The following is a 22,501-nucleotide window of genomic DNA, read 5'->3' on the forward strand; positions in this document are numbered from 1 at the left end:
TTGAGCCATTGTAAAGCCCCAGGGTTTTGCCTAGTTAGCATCATCCGTGTTTTGCTCCATCAGATCTCTCTTTGAGCAGCAGTGACATTCAGAATGTCCACAATCTGGCTGCCGTTATTTTGTTCAACAAAGTTGCCCTTTGCGATCACAAAATCACGTAAAAGTGCTCTAATCTTTTGCTTTAACTGCAAGTCTGGGAAATTTGTTAGCATGTTTTTGATATTGCTGCACACTGCAACACGATAAATTATTTTCCATTTGTTTCTCATCACTGCCTCTCTGCAGGATAGCCTGGCTGAGACTTCTGCCATTAAATCCTTCAGCGATCAGTGCAATTTTTCGGTCTAGACTTCAGACTGTATTATATATTCTATCTTTTAGACTTTAGACTTTAGACATGCAGTGTGGAAACGGGCCCTCCGGCACACCGACCAACAAACGCCCTGTACACTAACTATACACACTAGTGACAATTTAGCAATTTACTGAAGCCAGTTAACCTACAAACCTTTGGAGCGTGGGAGGAAACCGGAGCACCCAGAGGAAACCCACACGGTCACAGGGAGAATGCACAAACTCTGTACAAATGGCACCTGTAGTCAGGATCAAACCCTGGTCTCTGGCGCTGTAAGGCAGCAACTCTACCGCTGTGCCACCGTCTTCGCGGAGGATTTGAGAAAATCATTCAATCTCTCTCTCTACCCACCACAATGGAGTTCAGAATGAAGTGTTCTGGAGAAGTGAAGCAGGAGAGAGGCACAAAAAGCTGGAGTAACTCAGTGGGACAGGCAGCATCTCTGGAGAGAAGGAATGGGTGACGTTTCGGGTTGAGACCCTTCTTCAGAATCAGGTGTCGGGCATCCAAACAATGTTGCCTATCCAATGTCGCTAACTGTGTGTAAGCAGGCCCTCAGTGTTGGGGTCTCTGGCCTGGGAGAGGATGCTGAAGTTGGCTTGCTGAACCTTTTGGAAGATTTTGCAGAGACAGCGTTGGTGAAAGTTTCCCATTGCCTTTAAATGCCTGTAGTCCAGGTCCCTGAATCACATAGAAGGCCAGGGATCACTGCTGCCCTACAGACGATACACGTGCCAGGTCAGAGGTCTTGATATTCATACGCCTTCATCATCAATTGACTAAAGGTTGTGCTGGCATATTAATAGCACCGATGACTTTCTTCATTGATGTCTGTATTCACCAAGAGGTGCCTCCCAAGACATGGGAAGTTTTTAAGAATTAATTTAAGTTTTACAGTATCCTTTAAATGGATATTTTTAAGGTGGAGATAGATGGGGCGTCTTGGTCGGCATGGCATGGCATGGCGTTAGGCCAAAGGGCCATTTTCCCTGCCGTCTGACCATATGACTATCTCACCAAGCTTAAAGTCTGAAGAAGGGTCTCGACCCGAAACGTCACCCATTCCTTCTCTCCTGGGATGCTGCCTGACCTGAGTTACTCCAGCATTTTGTGAATAAATACCTTCGATTTGTATCAGCATCTGCAGTTATTTTCTTACATCACCAAGTTTGATGGAGATGAGGTGCAACATTGCAGTGAGAAAGTTTGAGAGTGATACAGGGGAAAGAGAAACAAGAGATATAGACAGTGATGTAGAGAGATACAGAACAAATGAATGAAAGATATGCAAAAAATTAACGATGATAAACGAAACCACCCATTGTTAGATGTTTGCTGGGTGAGAACAAAAAGCTGGTGTGACTTGGGTGGGGGAGGGATGGAGAGAGAGTGCAGGGGTTACTTGCAGTTAGAGAAATCAATATTCATACCATTGGGTTGTAAGCTGCCCTGGCGAAATATCAGATGTTGTTTCTCCAATTTGTGTTTAGCCTCACTCTGACAATGGTGGAGGCCTAGGACAGAAAGGTCTGTGTGGGATAGGAAGGGGAATTAAAGTGTTTGGCAACCGGGAGATCAGGTAGGTCCAGGCGGGCTGAGCGAAAGTGTTCCGCGAAACGAATGCCCAGCCTAGATTTGGTTTCACCGATGTATAAGAGTCCACATCTTGAACAACGGATACAGTAGATGAGTTTGGAGGAGGTGCAGGTGAACCTCTGCCTAACCTGAAAAGACTGTCGGGGTCCCTGGACAGAGTCGTGGGAGGAGGTATAGGGACAAGTGTTGCATCTCCTGCAGTAGCAGGAGAAAGTAACTGGGGAGGGGGAGGTTTGGGTGGGAAGGGATAAGTTAACCAGGGAGTTGCAGAGTGAACGGTCTCTGTGGAAGGCGGAAAAGGGATGAGAGGGAAGATGTGGCTAGTGGTGGGATCCCATTGGAGGTTGGGAAAATGTCAGAGGATTATGCGTTGTGTACGACGGCTGATGGGGTGGAAGGTGAGGGCTAGGGGGACCCCGTCCCTGTTGTGACTCGGGGAGGGCCAGCAAGGGTGGAGCTGCGGGTTCTTAATCTGTATGGAAGCTTTCTTCCTCTCTGTTTTGCAGCTATCCAGTGTGATTGTCCTGTGGGCTACTGTGGTTTGCTGCAACAATGGAGATTCCCGCAGGACATCCAAGATCCCTTGACGCAATTTTGCAGAAGAACAGGAAATTATCTTCAGCGCCCTGGCCAACATCTATTAATCAACCAACATTGCTATAAACAGTTTATCTTGTTCTATTTGCATTGTTCTTTGTGACAATTTGCAATGTACAAAGTGGCTGTGATTTTTCCTAAGTGAGAACTGCTTTTACATTACAAAAGCACTTTAACTGTGCCTGGTGCTTTGGGATAAGCTGGAATGGATGCATTGTTCTGCTTCCTTATCCTTTCAACACTGGACCATCTATTATCATGAGGCTAAAAATAACGTCTGTTTTAAAATCTTGTATTTTTGTCACAATTCAAACACACATGAAAATTGGAGAACTTGGTTCCCGTTTTGCATGAAAAGTTCCTTGGTCCAATTACCTTCAAAATACGTGCCAGTTGTACAGGGCCCTAAGTGAGACCGCCCCTGGAGTACTGTGTGCAGTTTTGGTCTCCAAATTTGAGGAAGGATATTCTTGCTATTGAGGGCGTGCACCGTAGGTTTACTAGGTTAATCCCCGGAATGGCGGGACTGTCATATATTGAAAGACTGGAGCGACTAGGTTTGTATACACTGGAATTTAGAAGGATGAGAGGGGATCTTATCGAAACGTATAAGATTATTAAGGGGTTGGACACGTTAGAGGCAGGAAACATGTTCCCAATGTTGGGGGATTCCAGAACCAGGGGCCACAGTTTAAGAATAAGGGGTAGGCCATTTAGAACTGAGATGAGGAAAACCTTTTTCAGTCAGAGAGTTGTGAATCTGTGGAATTCTCTGCCTCAGAGGGCAGTGGAGGCCAATTCTCTGAATACATTCAAGAGAGAGCTAGATAGAGCTCTTAAGGATAGCGGAGTCAGGGGGTATGGGGAGAAAGCAGGAATGGGGTACTGATTGAGAATGATCAGCCACGATCACATTGAATGGCGGTGCTGGCTCGAAGGGCCGAATGGCTTCCTCCTGCACCTATTGTCTATTGTCTATTGTCTAAAACCTATTTTATCTGTGATTTAAAATAAGTTTTGCACGTATTTATTTTGAAGGTAATTGGACCAAGGACCCTAGTCCACCCTGGTGCAGGAGCTGTAGAGAGATGCTGCCCGACCCTCCGAGTTACCCCAGCACTTTGTTGTCTATCTTCGGTTTCAACCAGCATCCACGGTTCCTTTCTGCGCCAATTTTGCTGACATCGTTTTCACATGAGATATATATATTTTTGTCAACGTGGGTGTGTGGTGCTCATCTCTGTTTTAGGAGCAGAAGCTGGAGCCACAAAGTGATCGTCGTTTTCACTCGGTCAGATGAGGAGCAAGCCCATGAGGCAGGTTCTCAAGCAGATGGTAGTTGAAGTGGCCCGGGGCTTCGATGTTCTTCTACCCCAGGCTGTTTGTGCACAGCAATTTGTCATTGCTGGGGATACACTGTGAGATAATGAGTTAGAAATCATTGCACGCAGATCTGCGGTTGTCTCCGTAGGTCCATGAGCTTGTGTGCAGCCTCACGGGCGCTTGGTCGACGCTGACAATTGTAAGCGATGGTTCCGATGGGACCGGGCTGTGGTGACAGACAGTGAAGAGTTGTTATCCTTCGCCCCCCCCCCCATTCAATCCACTGTCACCGCATTTTTACGCAACTGCCTGGCTGCAATGGACAGGTAGGACGAAACAAAAAACACACACAAGGTGCTGGAGTAACCCAGTGGGTCAGGCAACATCTCTGAATGAATGAATGAATGAACATGTTCCCAATGTTGGGGGAGTCCAGAACAAGGGGCCACAGTTTAAGAATAAGGGGTAGGCCATTTAGAACTGAGATGAGGAAAAAAAAATTCAGTCAGAGAGTTGTGAATCTGTGGAATTCACAGCCTCAGAAGGCAGTGGAGGCCAATTCTCTGAATGCATTCAAGAGAGAGCTGGATAGAGCTCTTAAGGATAGCAGAGTCAGGGGGTATGGGGAGAAGGCAGGAACGGGGTACTGATTGAGAATGATCAGCCATGATCACATTGAATGGCGGTGCTGGCTCGAAGGGCCGAATGGCCTCCTCCTGCACCTATTGTCTATTGTCTATTGAATGAATGAATGAATGAATGAATGAGTGAATGAATGAATGAATGAATGATACAAGTAACATGTTACAGTGAAATTATTTGTTTTGCATACCATACACAAAGTATGCAAAGAGTCGCCACGTATAGGGCGGCGCCGAAGTTACAGAGTTACATGAAGGACATGGATAGGTGATGTTTCAGGGCTGTGAAGTTGCTCAAGAAGAGTCCCCACCCGAAATGTCACCGATCCATGTCCTCCAGAGATGCCTCAGGGGTGTCTGAAGGAGGGTCTCCACCTGAAGCGTCACCTATTCCTCTTCTTCAGAGCCGCTGAGTCGCGGAGTTACTCCAGCTTTTGTGTCTATCCTCCATTGATGCTGCCTGACCTCTCGAGTTACTCCAGCACTCTGCGCTTTCCTTGCAGTTCCTTTTCTCAGATAGACTTTAAGACTTTCAGTACTTTAAGACACTGAATCAGTTCCAAGCAGTCAGTAAGGGAACGAGGCTACAAATGGCACTGGGAATCTTGCCGAGTGCATTTTAATGTAGCGGATAGCAGGAGAAACATGCCAATTACTTTTTTTTGGAAAGATAAACTTCATGAATTTGCCCACATTTGACTGATCTCCTGACGGGGTTTTAGGACAGCAACACCCACTTAAAGCACCAGTATGGGGAAGATCCAATTTTCTAGGCAACTTTCTGGAAAGTTATGATTTCTTAATTGATTTTTATCATTTGAATTACAATGCTTTAAGCTGAATACAATTTTTTCCCTTCTCTGCCAGCAGTGGTCCTTTTTAACACCAAGAATTGAATTGCACATGAATAAAAATGTTTCTGCAAAAACATTCCGAGGAAAAAATTCAACAAAGGCAGTTATAAATATTAAAGATTTTATAATAATGTGATAGTGAATAGCAGAATAAATGAAGTCGGCACTTCAGAATTGGATTCCTGCACATGGCTTTTTACCATTGCAAAGACTAATCCTGTCATGCTTTATTCAACAATAATTAGATTCCTTGCCGTTTATTATAGCTTTAACAAGAGCAAAATGATTTTTGGTTAAACTAGATGTCCAGCTTTCAGGAACAATGTAATCACTGAGATATCACAGCTACTTCCAAGCAGCTTCATGTAAACAAAAAATGTTTTTTACAGAAATATGGCAAAAAAATGACATGTGATTTTGTACAGCGAAGAAATCGAGATTTATTTTATGCAAAATTATTAGAATGATTACAATCCTGTCGCCTTCTAGACCAGATACATGGCACATGACACATGACCCCACAGCTCCCTGTATAACGTGCAGGTGGCTTCACCTGACTTTTCCAAATGTGTGACCAGGTAAATGGGTGGACACATTAAATTTGAAATCAATTAGTGTTCTGGACGTCAGAAAGGCAGCAAATGGATGTTGATGGACAAGCTAATTCACGGACTATTTAGTGATCTTGTGAAATTATTACACAGACACCAGGAGAACGTTGGGGCCCACGATTAGATCTGTCGACTGCGAAGGAGAATTAACTTTTCCTTTGCCATCGTGAAGTCCGTTCTCAGCCTTTTAAGTCATCTCGGAGAGGACTGAAGAAGGGTCTCGACCCGGAATGTCACCCATTCCTTCTCACCAGAGATGCCGCCTGACCCACTGGGTTACTCCAGCATTTTTGTGTCTATCTTCGGTGTAAACCAGCATCTGCAGTTCATTCCTACACATTTAGCATGTACATTTGTTTTTGTTGAAATATATTTAAATCCACTTGAATAGTTTATAAAAGTCTTTGGCTATCAAAGACTTGTTGAAGCTGTGAGGAAGGTTTCTGCAGTCTTTGACAATGGGTGAGCTGTCAAAGGCTGTCACTATGATCCAGGGATGGGGCTTCAAGCCTGAATCTGACTCTGAACTGGTGCCTCTTCTGACCCTGCTCACCCCTGGCAAGCAGTCCCTTTTGTTCACTTTATGAAGGCAACCGTTCCTTCTCAGGTGCGAGAAGTGAGTGCATTCGATCATCTTTTTCTTTTGCAGCTTGCAAAACAAATGCTCTTTTGCCTCTGAAGATTTGGGAAAGCAAGTTCCAGAACGGTCAGGCCCAGACAGAGCTGGATGGAGATGATCGCAGTTTACCTTTATAACATCCTTTCCATGTCATGGACTCTGAGGTCTACACGACACACGGACAGAAGCTTACAAAATAAGTGCGGCACGGTGGTGCAGCGGAGGAGTTGCTGCCTTACAGCACATGCAGCGCCAGAGACCCGGGTTCGATCCCGACTACGGGTGCTATTTGTACGTTCTCCCCGTGACCTGCGTGGGTTTTCTCCAAGATCTTCGGTTTCCTCCCAAACTCCAAACACATACAGGTTTGTAGGTTAATTGGCTTGGTATAAGTGTAAATTGTCCCGAGTGTGTGTAGGAGTGTTAATGTGTGTGTAGGAGTGTTAATGTGCAGGGATCGCTGGTCGGTGTGGCCAAAGGGCTTGTGTCCATGCTGTAACTCTAAAACTAAAACTAAAAAAACGAAGTGAACACTCGATGTCTTGAAGGATCAGCTCGGCTTCTATCAACATCCCCACCAAGTGTTTGCAGTAATTGTTTTGTTTTGCATGTTTTGATACATATGTGCATTTCAGTGCCACATGGGAGGTATGAGACATATGAGAGCCAGAGAGAGGTTAAGCAGGTTGGGTCTGAATTGTTTGAAATTTAGAAGGCCTTACTGAAGCGTATAAGATCCTGATGGCAAGATGGCACTGAAACACGATGACACAAATGTGTGCTGGTCCTACGGGAAGATCTAATATCATCTGACATAATCACCTTTCGGCTGGTAAATCTTGCACCATTTTGAGTTGTTCTAATATTCACACCTCTACCCGTTTGCCGGCATTGGACTTTGTCTCTGCAACTGGTGCGCTACAATTCTGAAACAATATTCTGCTCCCTGTATTTTTGATCCCTTTGCTCTACCTACTTTGCTAGAATTTTGGTTTGATTGTACTTATGGATAGTATTATGCAAAATGAACCCTTCCACTGCACCTTTGTACACGTGACAATAATAAACCTAAACTTCCACTGATGGAAAAAAAGGATATCAAAATATTTGCGTTTGTTGAAGATTCTCAGATGTGGGGACATAGTTTCAAAATAAGGGGCTGGTCGTTTAAACCTGAGTTGTGTAAACATGTCTTCTTGTAAAGGGTTAGATCAGTTTAGTTTAGTTTAGTGTACCGAGGTACAGTGAAAAGCTTTTCTGTTGGATAGCTCTTAAGGATAGCGGAGTCAGGGGGTATGGGGAGAATGCAGGAACGGGCTACTGATTGAGAATGATCAGCCATGATCATATTGAATGGCGGTGCTGGCTCGAAGGGCCGAATGGCCTACTCCTACACCTATTGTCTATTGTCTATTGTCAAGTAGGAAAAAAAACAGCAGATGTTGGTTTAAATCGAAGGTAGACACAAAATGCTGGAGTAACTCAGCGGGGCATGCAGCATCTTGGGAGAGAAGGAATGGTTGACGTTTGAAGGTTGTGACCCTTCTTCAGACTGATGAGGCGTGGTTATAATCAAGCCGTCCACAGTGTACAGATACAGGGGAATAATGTTTAGTGCAAGATAACGTCCAGTAAAGTCTGATTAAAGACAGTTCGAGGGTCTCCAATGAGGTAGATAGTAGCTCAGGACCACTCTCTGGTTGGTGAGAGGAAGGTTCCCATGAGCTTTCAGTCACTTAATTTCAGATGCTTTAATTTTTCTAATTTCTCAGCGATTCACTGGGCTATCTGACCACAGTGCCGACTTGGCTCGATACAAACTAAACACTTATGGGCTAACTGTTCGCTGTTTGCCCTGAAGGGTGGGCAGTTGTCCACGTGATGCCATGGCAACAATTTCATCAGCTCACCCCATGCGCAACCCAGAGTCATCTGGAAAGTTATTACCACAGTTTTTTGATCTTTGCAGTATCTTGATGGATTTTCAAAGTGAGTCAATTGACTTGTGGAACAGAGAAGATTGGGAGCTACCACATTCGTGCTGATCGACAGATAGTCACTTTGCCCCTCTGTGACAGCCTTTTCACTTTGTTCCTAATAAAACCACTCTTTCACTCAAGGTTCTGGGTCTGGTGAACAATAATCTTTCCCAGTGACCTGCATGGTGAAGCTGCTGTAAATCTGTTGAAGTCCCAAGTCCCCGTCGATCCTGCGTGCGCTATGCCGCATTAGTGGGCGGCACAGTGGGGCAGTAGGTAGTGCTGCTGCCTCACAGCGCCAGAAACCCGGGTTCGATCCTGACCGCGGGCGCCGTCTGCGTGGAGTTTGCACGTTTTCCATGTGGCCGCGTGGGTTTCATCCGGGTGTTCCGGTTTCCTCCCACATCTCAGAGACGTGCGGGCTTGCAGTTTAATTGGCCTCTGCACGTTGCCCCTGGTGTGTAGGGAGTGGACGAGAAAGTGGGATGACATAGAACTTGTGTGAATGGGTGATCGATGGTGGGCATGGACTCGGTGGGCCGAAGGGCCTGCTTGAATGCTCTGTCTCTAAACTAAACTGCTGCCGAGTGTGTAGGAAGGAACTGCAGATGCTTGGTTACGCCGACGAGAGACAATAAATGCTGAGGTAACCCAGTGGGTCAGGCAGCATCTCTGGAGAGAAGGAATAAGTGACGTTTCGGGTCGAGACCCTTCTTCAGACCTATGGACAGAGGGTCTGAAGAAGAGGCGAAACGTCACCCATTCCTTTCCTCCAGAGATGCTGCCTGACCCGTTGATTCCCAATGTTGGGGGAGTCCAGAACCAGGGGCCATAGTCTAAGAATAAAGGGGAGGCCATTTAAAACTGAGATGAGAAAAAAAAATTCAACCAGAGAGTTGTGAATTTGTGGAATTCTCTGCCACAGAGGGTAGTGGAGGCCAATTCACTGGATGAATTTAAAAGAGAGTTAGATAAAGCTCTTGGGGCTAGCGGAATCAAGAGGTATGGGGAAAAGGCAGGCATGGGTTACTGATTGTGGATGATCAGCCATGATCACAATGAATGAATACTGCAACGGAGGTCCCAGTATCGCTGACAAACTGCAAGCAAGCCCCCAATCTTTGTTCAGGTGTTGATTCATCGCTGAATAATAAGGAAACGCAATGGGCTTGCTCAAAGGGCCGAATGGCACCTATTTTCTATGTTTCTATGTTTCTATGTTTCTATGCTACTCCAGCACTTTGTGGAGTATCATAAAGCTGATGAGAATGTGTTGATGTTGGAGCTATCGCTCCTGCATAGGTGGACAGCAGAGACTGCTACAAGTCTAAGCAAGCCAGCACAGTCTGATCTGTCGACTGCTGTTTTCCACAGCTGCTGTCTGACCAGCTTGTTGCTGCTGCTATTTAAAAAAAAAATGTTGGACTTCCAACAGCTGCTATGTTTTTTTACCGTGCGCGCAGCCAGATGTAATTGTTTTCTTTTGGAGGACGGCCTTGGTATAGTCTCGGGGCTCCTCAGTGTTTGCCATCAGGCTTGCACCGTGCTTTCAGGTCACCCAGGTTCTCCCAGAGTATACCTTCCGATGTAGTTAACAGAGGTCCCAGTATCACTGACAAACTGCAAGCAAGCCCCCTTTCTTTGTTCAGGTGTTGGTTCATCGCTGACTAATAAGGAAACACAATGGGCTGGGCGTTGAGTGTCCCCCCCCTTCCCCCCCCCTCCCACCCCTCCCCCCCTCCCCCCCCCCCCCCATTGTGCTTTGTCTAGTGAGTCTTCTCCACATTAACACTTTCACCAGCTAACTGGATGACTCACTCACAATTTCCTTGGTCTCTCTTAGCCACTCCTTCAACTTAATCCACACGTGCAGGGAATTCAATTCGCTCTGCTCGTGGCAAGTTCATTAAAAACATGACACTGTTACCATAATGCTCACATCCCCAGTCACGGAAGCACGATTGTAAACTGGTTAAAATTCGTCTGCAATGATTCAATGGTACTTTTGCCAAGTGCTAACGCAGTGAAATTCTTTTTTATACAAACAGTCCAGTAGAGTATTGCCATACCTCAGGATCCCCGATTAGCACGTGTACAGAAATAGTCTATCGAGCCCGTATGCAAGAGGCGCCATATTTTGGCGCCATTTTCAAACTCCATGGTGTGGGCTGAATCACCTGCAGCTCAACATCGACAAGACTAAGGAGTTAGTGGTGGACGTCAGGAGGAGAGGAACACCCCTGTCCCCTGTCTCCATCAATGGTGTGGATGTGCAGTTTACCAGGGAGTACAAATACCTAGGAGTGTACCTGGACATTAAATTGGACTGGCCCAGGAACGCTGAGGCACTGTATAAGAAGGGACAGAGCCTTCTCAAACTGCGGAGAATCTTGGACAGTACAGCTCACCCCCTCCATGACACACTGGTCAACCTGAGGAGCACCTTCAGCAACAGACTGGTTCCACCAAGATACAGCACAGAACGCCGCAGGAGATCCTTCTTCCCTGTGGCTATCAAAATGCACAACTTCTCCCCCTTCAGTCCTGGGGTAAACTGAGACCGAGACTGTCTCCCCTTCCCCCTCCTCCCCTCCCCCAATCTTTGCACATCCCCAATCCTTTCCACTCATCACTTTAATTTCATGTATCATGTACCTTGTTGTATTTTATGACTGTTGGCAGACCAATCTCCCTCCTGGGATAAATAACGTATTATCGTATCATATGGTATCGTATCGCATCACATCATATCGTATATCGTATCGTATCGTACCATATATCGTATCACATAGTTTATACCCTTCCATCGTATCGCATTGCATTGTATCGTATCGTATCATATATCGTATCATATTGTATCATATTGTATGTCCCAGGCTGTTATGGGCCTCCAACCATCTCCTCGCCCATCCATCTTTATTTCCCCAGGGGGCCTCCCCAGTTGACCATGTGGGCACAGTTCGCCCGTCGTGTTTGTCATCGCAGGCTCCATCCTCCTGTGTCCTGTGTTTCATGTACGGTTTATCTTCCCAGCCACTGCAGACTGTAAAAGCCCCGGGGATATACATGGGGCAGTCCTCACCAGCTTTAAAAATGCTGGCGACACTTTCTGTCCCCAGTGACAAATGCAAAACAGACACGGGCTTGGCCTGTGCTTATCTCAGATTGATTTGGTGTAAAACGGACAACACTTCCCCCACGGTGCTGCCATGTCAGTGATAAGGGCATCTAAAGGGTTTAATTGTCATATGCATTCACAACGGAACAAAGACACTCTTATTTGCAGCATCATATTGTGTTACACAATATACATACAGTAGATATTAATTAACAAACACAATTCAATAAATGAATAACCCCAATACTAGTGCAAAAATAGTCCGGTGCTTAGTGCAAGCAATGGCAGTCTGGTTCATAGATTAGTGTATAGATTGTATAGATTAGTGTATAGATTATATAGATTAGTATACACACACATATATACACACACACGATATATGTAAATACTACACACACACACACATATATATATATATGTTTGTGTGTGTGTGTGTGTGTGTGTGTGTGTGTGTGTGTGTGTGTGTGTGTGTGTGTGTGTGTGTGTGTGTGTGTGTGTGTGTGTGTGGGTGTGTGTGTGTATGCATGTACAGGCATGTATTTATACCTATATCAATGCATATACGTACATGTATACATACATATATACATACATATACATATGTATATGTGTAGGAAAATAACTGCAGACGCTGGTACAAATCGAAGGTATCACAAAATGCTGGAGTAACTCAGCAGGTCAGGCAGCATCTCAGGAGAGAAGGAATGGGTGACGTTTCGGGTCGAGACCCTTCTTCAGACCCAAAATCTTATATGTATATGTGTGTATATATACATATACATATACATATACATATACATATACATATACATATACATATACATATACATATACATATACATATACATATACATATACATATACATATACATATACATATACATATACATATACATATACATATACATATACATATACATATACATATACATATACGTATACATATACATATAATTATACATATACATATACACATACACATACATATACATACACACACACATATATATACATATACATATACATATACATATACATATAAATAGACATAAACAAATACATATGCATATACATACACACACACACACACACACACACACACACACACACACACACACACACACACACACACACACACACACACACACACACACACACACACACACACACACACACACACACACACACACATATATATGTACAGGTGACAATAAACTAAACTGAAACTGAACTGCTCCTTCTGCTGGCGGGAGTTTGGGCCGGGCTTGGCCAAAGCTGCACCAATGGTCTTGGTGGAGGAGATGTAGAGGTTGGAGATTCCTGCACGCATGTGGTGGCAAGGCAGTGGGAAATGATAATTGTAAATACCAGAAGTTGGCTTGAGGAACCATGTTCAGTGCCATTGGAAATGTAATCATCTCACTATAAGCACACGGTCAGTAAATATACATTTAAATGTCATATCACACTATCTGCTCTACTACCCTGAACCTGAATTTAATACATCACACCACTACACGCCATCATTCCAGAGCCTTACCTAACATTCATTCAGCTAACTTCCCATACAATTAGCATTGCTGCAAGCCCTCTCCATCCTCCTTTCTGAAACATGTTCAACTGGCCTTTAAGTTACATCCATGTCAGATATAGACCTATCCTCATAGAGTCATGGAGTCATAGAGGACAGGTGGGACCATGCAGGCAGGTGAGACCAGTGTAGCTGGGACATGTTGGTCGGTGTGGGCAAGTTGGGCTGAAGGGCCTGTTTCCACGCTATGTCACTCCATGACTCCATGACTGTATGAGGTTGTCGAAAAATGACATGGATGTAAGTTAAAGGCCAGTTGAACATGTTCCAGTAAGAAGGATGGAAAGGGATGGAAAGTAAGAGACCCTTGGATGACCAAAGAGGTTGTAAATTTGGTTAAAAAGCAAAAAAAGAAGTGTATGCAAGGTTTAAGAGGATGAAATCAGGCAGGGCCTTTGAGGAATATAAAGAAAGGAAGAAAGAACTCAAGTGTGCGATTAGAAGGGCAAAATGGGAACATGAAATGGCTTTGGTGAGTCGGATTAAAATACCAAGCTTTTTTATACGTACATTAAAAATAAGAGGGTAACCAGGTGGTCCAAGCGGGCTGAACGAAGGTGTTCAGCGAAACGATCGCCCAGTCTACGTTTGGTCTCGCCGATGTGTTAGCGTCCACACCTTGAACAAATGGATACAGTAGGTAAGGTTGCAGGAGGTGCAAGTGAACTTCTGCCTAACCTGAAAGGACTGTCGGGGTCCCTGGACAGAGTCGAGGGAGGAGGTATAGGGTTAGCTGTTGCATCTCACGTTTCCCTCTCCCCTGATACTCAGTCTGAACAAGGGTTTCGACCTGAAGCATCACTTTTTCCTTTTCTCCAGAGATGCTGTCTGTCCCGCTTAGTTACTCCAGTTTTGTGTCCATCCAGTGACGATAAGAACGTTCAAGGAAAAAGGAGAGAATTTATGCTTGGAGTCGGGTGTTGGAAGAGAGATATTAATATGCAAGGGCAGTTTGGGATTAAGTAGGAGGAGGTGTTGGGAGTCTTGAAGGTGAATAAATCTCCAGGGCCTGATGGGATCTGTTTTAGGTTACTGAGGGAGGCAAGAGAGGAGATTACGGAAGTTTTGACAAAAGATCTTTGTGTCATCTCCAGCCGCAGGCGAGATCCCGGAGGACTGGAGAGTAGCTTACGTTATTAAAAAAAAAATTAAGTAGAGTAAATCCAAGGAATTATAGGCCGTTCAGTCTCGTTTCAGTGGTGGTGAAGCTATTGGAGTGGATTCCTTGGGATAGGATTTACTTCCATTGGAAAGAGAATCAGCTAATTAGGGACAGTTAGTATGGCTTTAAACGCAGCAGTTCAGGATTTTATCAACTTGATGGAGTTTTTTTAGGAGGTGAGAAAGGCAATTGATAAGCGTAGGGTGGTAGATGATGTGGATTTTAACAAGGCACTTAATAAGGCTCCCCATGGTAGGCTGATCCAGAAGATTAAGATACATGGGATTAACAAAGAAAGGGGGATATAGGTAAAAGGGGGAACAGGGAAAGGGGGAAGGGGGGGTGAGATAGTGGGAGAAATGGGTGCACTCCAAGGTGAGGGGACAAAAAAAGCGGGTATGTAGCTTTTTAATAGCTTTTCCGATATTAAGGGAATAAAGGGATACGGGGTTAGTGCAAGAAAGTGGTTCAGAGGTAAAAGGTCAGCCATGCTTTTAAGGAATGGTGGAGCAGACATGTGGGTGGGGGGGGGGGGGGGTGGGATGGGGTTGGGTGGTCTCGTCCTTTCCCCCATTTCTCTCATTCGCGGCCCACAATTGGATTTAACGTCTTCAGTTTTTTTCCAACACTTTTCAGAAAGGTCTGAAAATGATGGGTGGGGAGGTGGGGGGGGGGGGGGGGGGGGGGGGAGTGGAGTGGGGGAGGAGGGGGGGGTGGGGAGAGGAGGGGATGGGCCACCAAGAATACAAGGTGACCGAGCGGGGGTGGGGGGGGAGGGTAGGCTAGTAGGCCACCGAGAATGAAGGAGTACCCGATGGGGGAGGGCTGTCGAGAACGAAGTGGGACCCGGTTGGCAGGGGAGCTTCTGCCACGTGCGGTGGCAGGCAGTAGATAGGACCGTTCGGTGAACTTTTGTAACTTTGTTGGCGCCCGAAACGCGGCGACACTGGTGTACTGCCCAGGTGAGGGATGCTGTACGATTTTACCGGGTTGTATGTAAAACAAAACTTTTTCACTCTACCTAATGACAGTAAGATATCATGACAGTAAGTGCACTTGACAGTAAGATATCATTGAACCATTGAATCATTGAACCATTGAGGTTCTCTTCCCAACAAACAGCAGGTGAGCTTGGGGAAGAGCGCTCCATCTTCCAAACTCGGCATGGTGCTGTCCTGCGGATAATTGTAAGGCAGAGATAGATAGATTCGTCATTTGTACAGGTGTCAGGGGTCATGGGGAGAAGGCAGGAGAATGGGGCTAGGAGGGAGAGATAGTTCAGCCATGATTGAATGGCGGAGTAGACTTGATGGGCCGAATAGTCTAATTCTGCTCCTATCACATGACCTTATGACCCAATGGCGTTTGGGGCTTAATATTGAATTCAGCAATTGGGAAGTGCCTTTCCTGTTTGCATAAGAAAATAGCTAGATTAACAATGATTATTTAGGATTCAATTTTCTCCCTTAGACAGTTCTGAACATTATTTATGTACTTTAGAGAACGTTGGGCTCACTGTGTTATTGACATCCCCCCTGTTCTCTCCACCCACCCTCCCTCCCCTCCTCTCTGCAACTTAAACACACCTGTTTTCACTTTTTTCCCAATCGTGATAAATATTCATTGACCGAGAACATTGATGTTATTTCTCTCTTCACAGGTGCTGAGTGTTTCCAGCAGTGACTGTTTTTATTTAACATTTTGAGCATCTGTAGCTTTTTGATTTCCCCGGTATGAATTTAGACACAGAGATTACAGAGCCGGCGTGCATTAGACTGAGCTAAGCAATCTCACAGCCAATGGGGGGGGAGTCAGATCAAACTCTGCAGCTGTACTGCAGCTGGCCATGAATGAGGACGAACAACTAGACTGTAAACGGATAAGTCAACTACAAGAACACCCCAGTTCACAGCAATGGTGGGACCCACCCATTGAGGGCTAAATAAATGACTGAGGTGTGGACAACCATAGTCAAACAGAAGTGCTGAATACAGAAGGGTCGCGACCCTCAATCCATGTTCTCCAGAGATGCTACTCTACTCTAAGGTAGACCTGTTTGAGTTACTCCATCATTCTGTGTCTTTTTTTTGTAAACCAGCATCTGCAGTTCCTTGTTTCTGCTGAATACATGATCTACTTTGGCTTCTTCCTAACATTTCCGCTACCGCAACAGAATATAGTTTAGTTTAGTTTAGTGATACAGGCCCTTCGGCCCACCGGGTCCACGCCAACCAGCGATCGCCCCATAAACTAGTGCCATCCTGCACACTGGGGACAATTTTGCAATTTTACCGAAGCCAATTAACCTACAAAGTTGTACATCTTTGGAGTGTGGGAGGAAACCGGAGCGCAGGGACTCACATGTCACAGGGAGAACGTACAAACTCTGTACAGGCAACACCCGTTGTCAGGATCGAACCTGGGTCTCTGGCTATGTGAGGCAACAACTATACTGCTACCCCATAACTGCACCAGTTCATGAGTTCAACAATTATAGGAGCAGAATGAGTTCTTCCCATAACCCCTGACACCTGTACTAATCGAGAATCTATCAAGAACACAAGAACACAAGAAAATAGGAGCAGGAGTAGGCCAACCGGCCCCTCGAGCCCGCTCCGCCATTCAATACGATCATGGCTGATCCTACCCCAACCCCCTTCCCACTATCGCCCTTCTTCCCACCCAAAAGAACCGTGTGATCTCCTGGGATATCTTAAAAATATCTGCCTTAAAAATATCCATTGACTTGGCCTCCACAGCCTTCTATGGCAATGAATTCCACCGACTCACCATCCCCTGACTAAAGAAATTCCTCCTCATCTCCTTCCTTTAATTCTTAAAGAGCTGGGAGCATCGGCAACAAGGAGGTTGATGTGCATCAAAGGAAAAACACAGTGTCAGGCCTCGTAGGAAGGGAGGTGGCAGTGGTTGTTGAAGGTTAACCCTCCCACTGTAGGAGTTTCTCAGATGGTGTACCAGGCCCAAGCATACTACATTCAGTTGCTTCATCAATGACCTTCCTTCAGTCAGATAAGGTCAGGTATTGACTGATGACTGCACCATGTTCGATACCACTCGCATCTCCTCAACAAATGAAGCAGTCCATGCCTGCATGCAGCAGGACCTGGACAATACTCAGTCGTGGACCGACAAGTGGCAGGTAACATTTGTATCACAAATATACCAGGCAGTGACCATCTCCAACAAGTGAGAATCTGACCACCTGCCCTTGACATTCAATGATATTACAATAGACAATAGACAATAGACAATAGGTGCAGGAGGAGGCCATTCGGCCCTTCGAGCCAGCACCGCCATTCAATGTGATCATGGCTGATCATTCTCAATCAGTACCCCGTTCCTGCCTTCTCCCCATACCCCCTGACTCCGCTATCCTTAGGAGCTCTATCCAGCTCTCTCTTATCATATCATATCATATAGATACAGCGCGGAAACAGGCCTTTTCGGCCCACCAAGTCCGCGCCGCCCAGCGATCCCCGCACATTAACACTATCCTACACACACTAGGGACAATTTTTTACATTTACCCAGTCAAATTAACCTACATACCCGTACGTCTTTGGATGCATTCTCTTGAATGCATTCAGAGAATTGGCCTCCACTGCCTTCTGAGGCAGAGAATTCCACAGATTCACAACTCTCTGACTGAAAAAGTTTTTCCTCATCTCAGTTCTAAATGGCCTACCCGTTATTCTTAAACTGTGGCCACTTGTTCTGGACTCCCCCAACATTGGGAACATGTTTCCTGCCTCTAACGTGTCCAACCCCTTAATAATCTTATACATTTCAATAAGATCTCCTCTCATCCTTCTAAATTCCAGTGTATACAAGCCTAGTCGCTCCAGTCTTTCAACATATGATAGTCCCGCCATTCCGGGAATTAACCTAGTAAACCTACGCTGAAATCCCCCACCATCAATATCCAAGGGTCAACGGTGACCAGAAATTCGACTGGGCCAACCAAATAACTACCATAGCTACACGGTAGCGCAGCGGTAGAGTTGCTGCTTTACAGCGAATGCAGTGCCGGAGACTCAGGTTCGATCCTGACTACGGGTGCTGCACTGTAAGAAGTTTGTACGTTCTCCCCGTGACCTGCGTGGGTTTTCTCCGAGATCTTCGGTTTCCTCCCACACTCCAAAGACGTACAGGTATGTAGGTTAATTGGCTGGGTAAATGTTTAAAAAAAATTGTCCCTAGTGGGTGTAGGATAGTGTTAATGTATGGGGATCGCTGGGCGGCACGGACTTGGAGGGCCGAAAAGGCTTGTTTCCGGCTGTATATATATGATATGATATGATAAGAGCAGGTAAAACACAGGGTATCTTGTGATGTCATAGACTCAGAGTGTTATACAGCTTGGAAAGAGGTCTTTCGGCCCAACTAATTTATGCTGACCAAGAAGCTTATCTTCAGCTAATCTTTTTTTTCATGATACAGTATGGAAACAAGCCCTTTGGTCCAAAGAGTCCGTGCCGACCGATGATCACCTGTGCACTAGTTCTATCCTACACACTAGGGACAATTTACAGAGGCCAACTAACCTACAGAGCTGCATGTCTTTGAAATGTGGGAGGAAACCGGAGCACCCGGAGAAAACCCATGCGGTCACAAGGAGAATGGTGGGCTGCGGGGCCTGTTTCTCCATTGTATCTCTAAACTAAACTAAATTAAACAGCACAAAATTGGTATTGGTTTTCGTTTATTATTGTCATGTGTATCGAGACACAGTGAAAAACTTTATTTTGTGTGCTGTCCAAGCAAATCACACTTTCCATCAATACAGTAGGCAATGCAATAGAGAAAATAAATAGTGTTGTATATAGTACTACAGTTACAGATAAAGCGTAGATAAAAACAAAAGTGCAAGTGCTGCAATAAGGTAGATCGGAAGATCGAGAATTCACTCTTAGCACATGACTATAGAGCGGAGGTGCAGAACCTGGCGGACTGGTGCTCGGATAACAACCTGTCCCTAAATACCACCAAGACCAAGGAGCTGATCATCAACTTCCGTAGGTCACATAACGGGGAATATGCCCCGATCTCTATCAATGGGGTCAGTGTGGAGAGAGTGTCCAGCTTCAAGTTTCTGGGCACTCACATTTCGGAGGACCTAACATGGTCCAATAACACTGCTGCGCTGGTCAAGAAGGCACAACAAAGACTGTTCTACTTAAGAACACTGAAAAAGTCTGGTCTACCCCAACAGCTGCTGACGACCTTCTACCGCTGCACCATAGAGAGCATCCTAACGCATGGAATCCCTGTGTGGTACCTCAGCTGCACGGAGGCAGAAAGGAAAGCTCTACAGCGGGTAGTCCATAGAGCTCAGAGGGCCATCGGAACACAGCTACCAGACTTGGAGGGCATCTACAACACACGATGCCTCAGAAAAGCCACCAGCATCCACAAAGACTCTTCACACCCCTGCAACAGTCTGTTCGAACTCCTTCCATCGGGCAGATGATACAAGGCCTTCTATGCCCGCACCTCCAGACTCAGGAACAGCTTCATCCCCAGGGCCATAGCTGCTATGAACCGGTCCTGCTGAGCCGGATGGCCACAACGCATAGATCAACTTGCACTTTACCCTGTCCAAAACTGTTACAACTGTTCGTTTCGTTGGGTTGCTGCTGTCTAAATTACCTAAATTAGTGCATCGTATGGGAGGCGCATTCCCAATCTCGTTGTACCCCTGGGTACAATGACAATAAAGATATATTGTATTGTATTGTATTGTATTGTATTGTATTGTATGACAGGTCTGTTCAAGAGTTTGATAAAAGCAGGAAATAAAAAATGTTTTTGAAACTGCTGGTACGTGCTTTCAAGTTTTTGTGTCTTTCGGCTGACGGGAGAGGGGAGAAGGGAAAATGATGGGGATGGGAGTGGTCCTTGACAACGTTGGCTGCTTTTCTGAGGCAGCATGAAGTTTTGAACAAAGTCAGTGAAACATGGAAAAATAGAAACATAGAAAACAGGTGTAGGCGTAGGTCATTCAGCCCCTCGAGCCAGCACCGCCATTCAATATGATCATTCATGGCTGATCATTCGGAACCTGTACCCTGTTCCTGCTTTCTCTCCATATCCCTTGATTCCGTTAGGCCTAAGAGCTAAATCTAACTCTCTCTTGAATGAGCAGAGGCCATAATATGGTTTAACCATCTTTCTGTGCAATGTCATAAGAGACTCATCAGCTCAAGGTTTTTTTTTTTTACCATCTATAAGGCACCATTTACATGATACCTTCCACTTGTGCAGATAAGTGCAGAATTAACAACACTCAAGAAGCTTTGCACAATTCCAGGACAAAGTAGTCCACTAGAATGGCATCCCTATCACTCGCCCTAAGCACTCATTCTCCTCACCATTGATGTACAATGGCTGCACTGTACACCATCTACAAATACACTGCAGTTACTCACCGGGGCTACTGCAACACCTCCCAAATCCATGACTTCAACAAATAAATATACAACACACATGCACACACATGCGCGCGCAAACACATGCACACACACACACACACACATACACACTCACACAGAGACGTGCACACATTCACACACACACATGCAAAAACACACACACACATACACACACACACACACACACACACACACACACACACACGCACACTCACATGCACACAAACGTGCAAAGACACACACACCCACACAAGCCCACACACACGCCCACTCGCACACACACACACACACACACACACACAATTATTCCCTTACCAGATGTTTGTGATGATGATCGTGCAAGTTAACGGGACTTGGAGCGACTCTGCTGTGACTCAATTTGGTGTCCAGGTTGAAGTTATATGGTTGATCCAGTTTTATTGTATTTAAAGTAGCATTAATCATATTATCTTTTGAATGTCCCCTGAGATTGGACTTGCACAGCCTAGTCTAAATCCGTACATCCTTGAAAACCACGATGAGCAAGATCATCCTGGACATGACTGATTGGCCCACCTCTTGCCTAACTTTGCCTACCTAATCTAGTTTGTTCTAACTTGTTCTAGTTTGTTCTAGAGTGTTTGTCGGCACTGGGCCTGTACTCGCTGGAGTTTAGAAGAATGAGGGGGCGACCTCATTGAAACATACCAAATAGTGAAATGCTTGGATAGAGTGGATGTGAAGAGGATGTTTCCACTAGTGGGAGAGTCTAGAACTAGTGGTCATAGCCTCAGAATTAAAGGAAGTTCCTTTAGGACGGAGATGAGGAGGAATTTCTTTAGTCAGTGAGGCGAATCTGTGGAATTCTTTGCCATTCTCGATTAGTACGGGTGTCAGGGGTTATGGGGAGAATTCATTCTGCTCCTATAACTTATGAACTCATGAACTGATGCAGTTTTGGGGTAGCAGTAGTTGTTGCCTCACAGAGCCAGAGACCCGGGTTCGATCCTGACTTCGGCTGCTGCCTGTGGAGGCCAAGTCAATGGATATTTTTAAGGCAGAAATAAATAAATTCTTGATTAGTACGGGTGTCAGGGGTTACGGGGAGAAGGCAGGAGAATGGAGTTAGTGGGGAGAGATAAATCAGCCATGATTGAATGCAGAGTAGACTTGATGGGCAGAATGGCATAATTCTGCACTGATCACATGACCTTATGCCCTTATGACATGGAGGGTAGGCCCATCTCATTCTCTGCACCCAAGATTCACCCCAGGAAACAGCATGGATTGCGAGTGGCAGCAAGGCCTCAGGTGGCATTTCCCCAAACCCCTCTGTCAGAGCATCTTGAAGTGGAGGTGCTTCCCATCATCAAAGCTCTTTATCCAGCTTTTATACGTCTTCTACAGACATTTAAAAACCATATAAGTAGAATTAATTTATTAATTAAGAGAGTTTAAAAAAATATTCTTGAGATATAAAATAAAGGAAGCGTTCCATCCGTACTGAAATAGGCCGCGGGATTTTTCTCTGCTCGGCGGGGGCTTCAATGTCGGGAGCCAAGACCGCCCCGACGTGCAGCAGCAGCAGAGGGGCAGCGGCAGCGTCTTCGCCCGCCCCGGATCG

The sequence above is a fragment of the Rhinoraja longicauda genome, chromosome 2, assembly GCF_053455715.1.
Source record: "Rhinoraja longicauda isolate Sanriku21f chromosome 2, sRhiLon1.1, whole genome shotgun sequence".
Classification (NCBI taxonomy): Eukaryota; Metazoa; Chordata; class Chondrichthyes; order Rajiformes; family Arhynchobatidae; genus Rhinoraja; species Rhinoraja longicauda.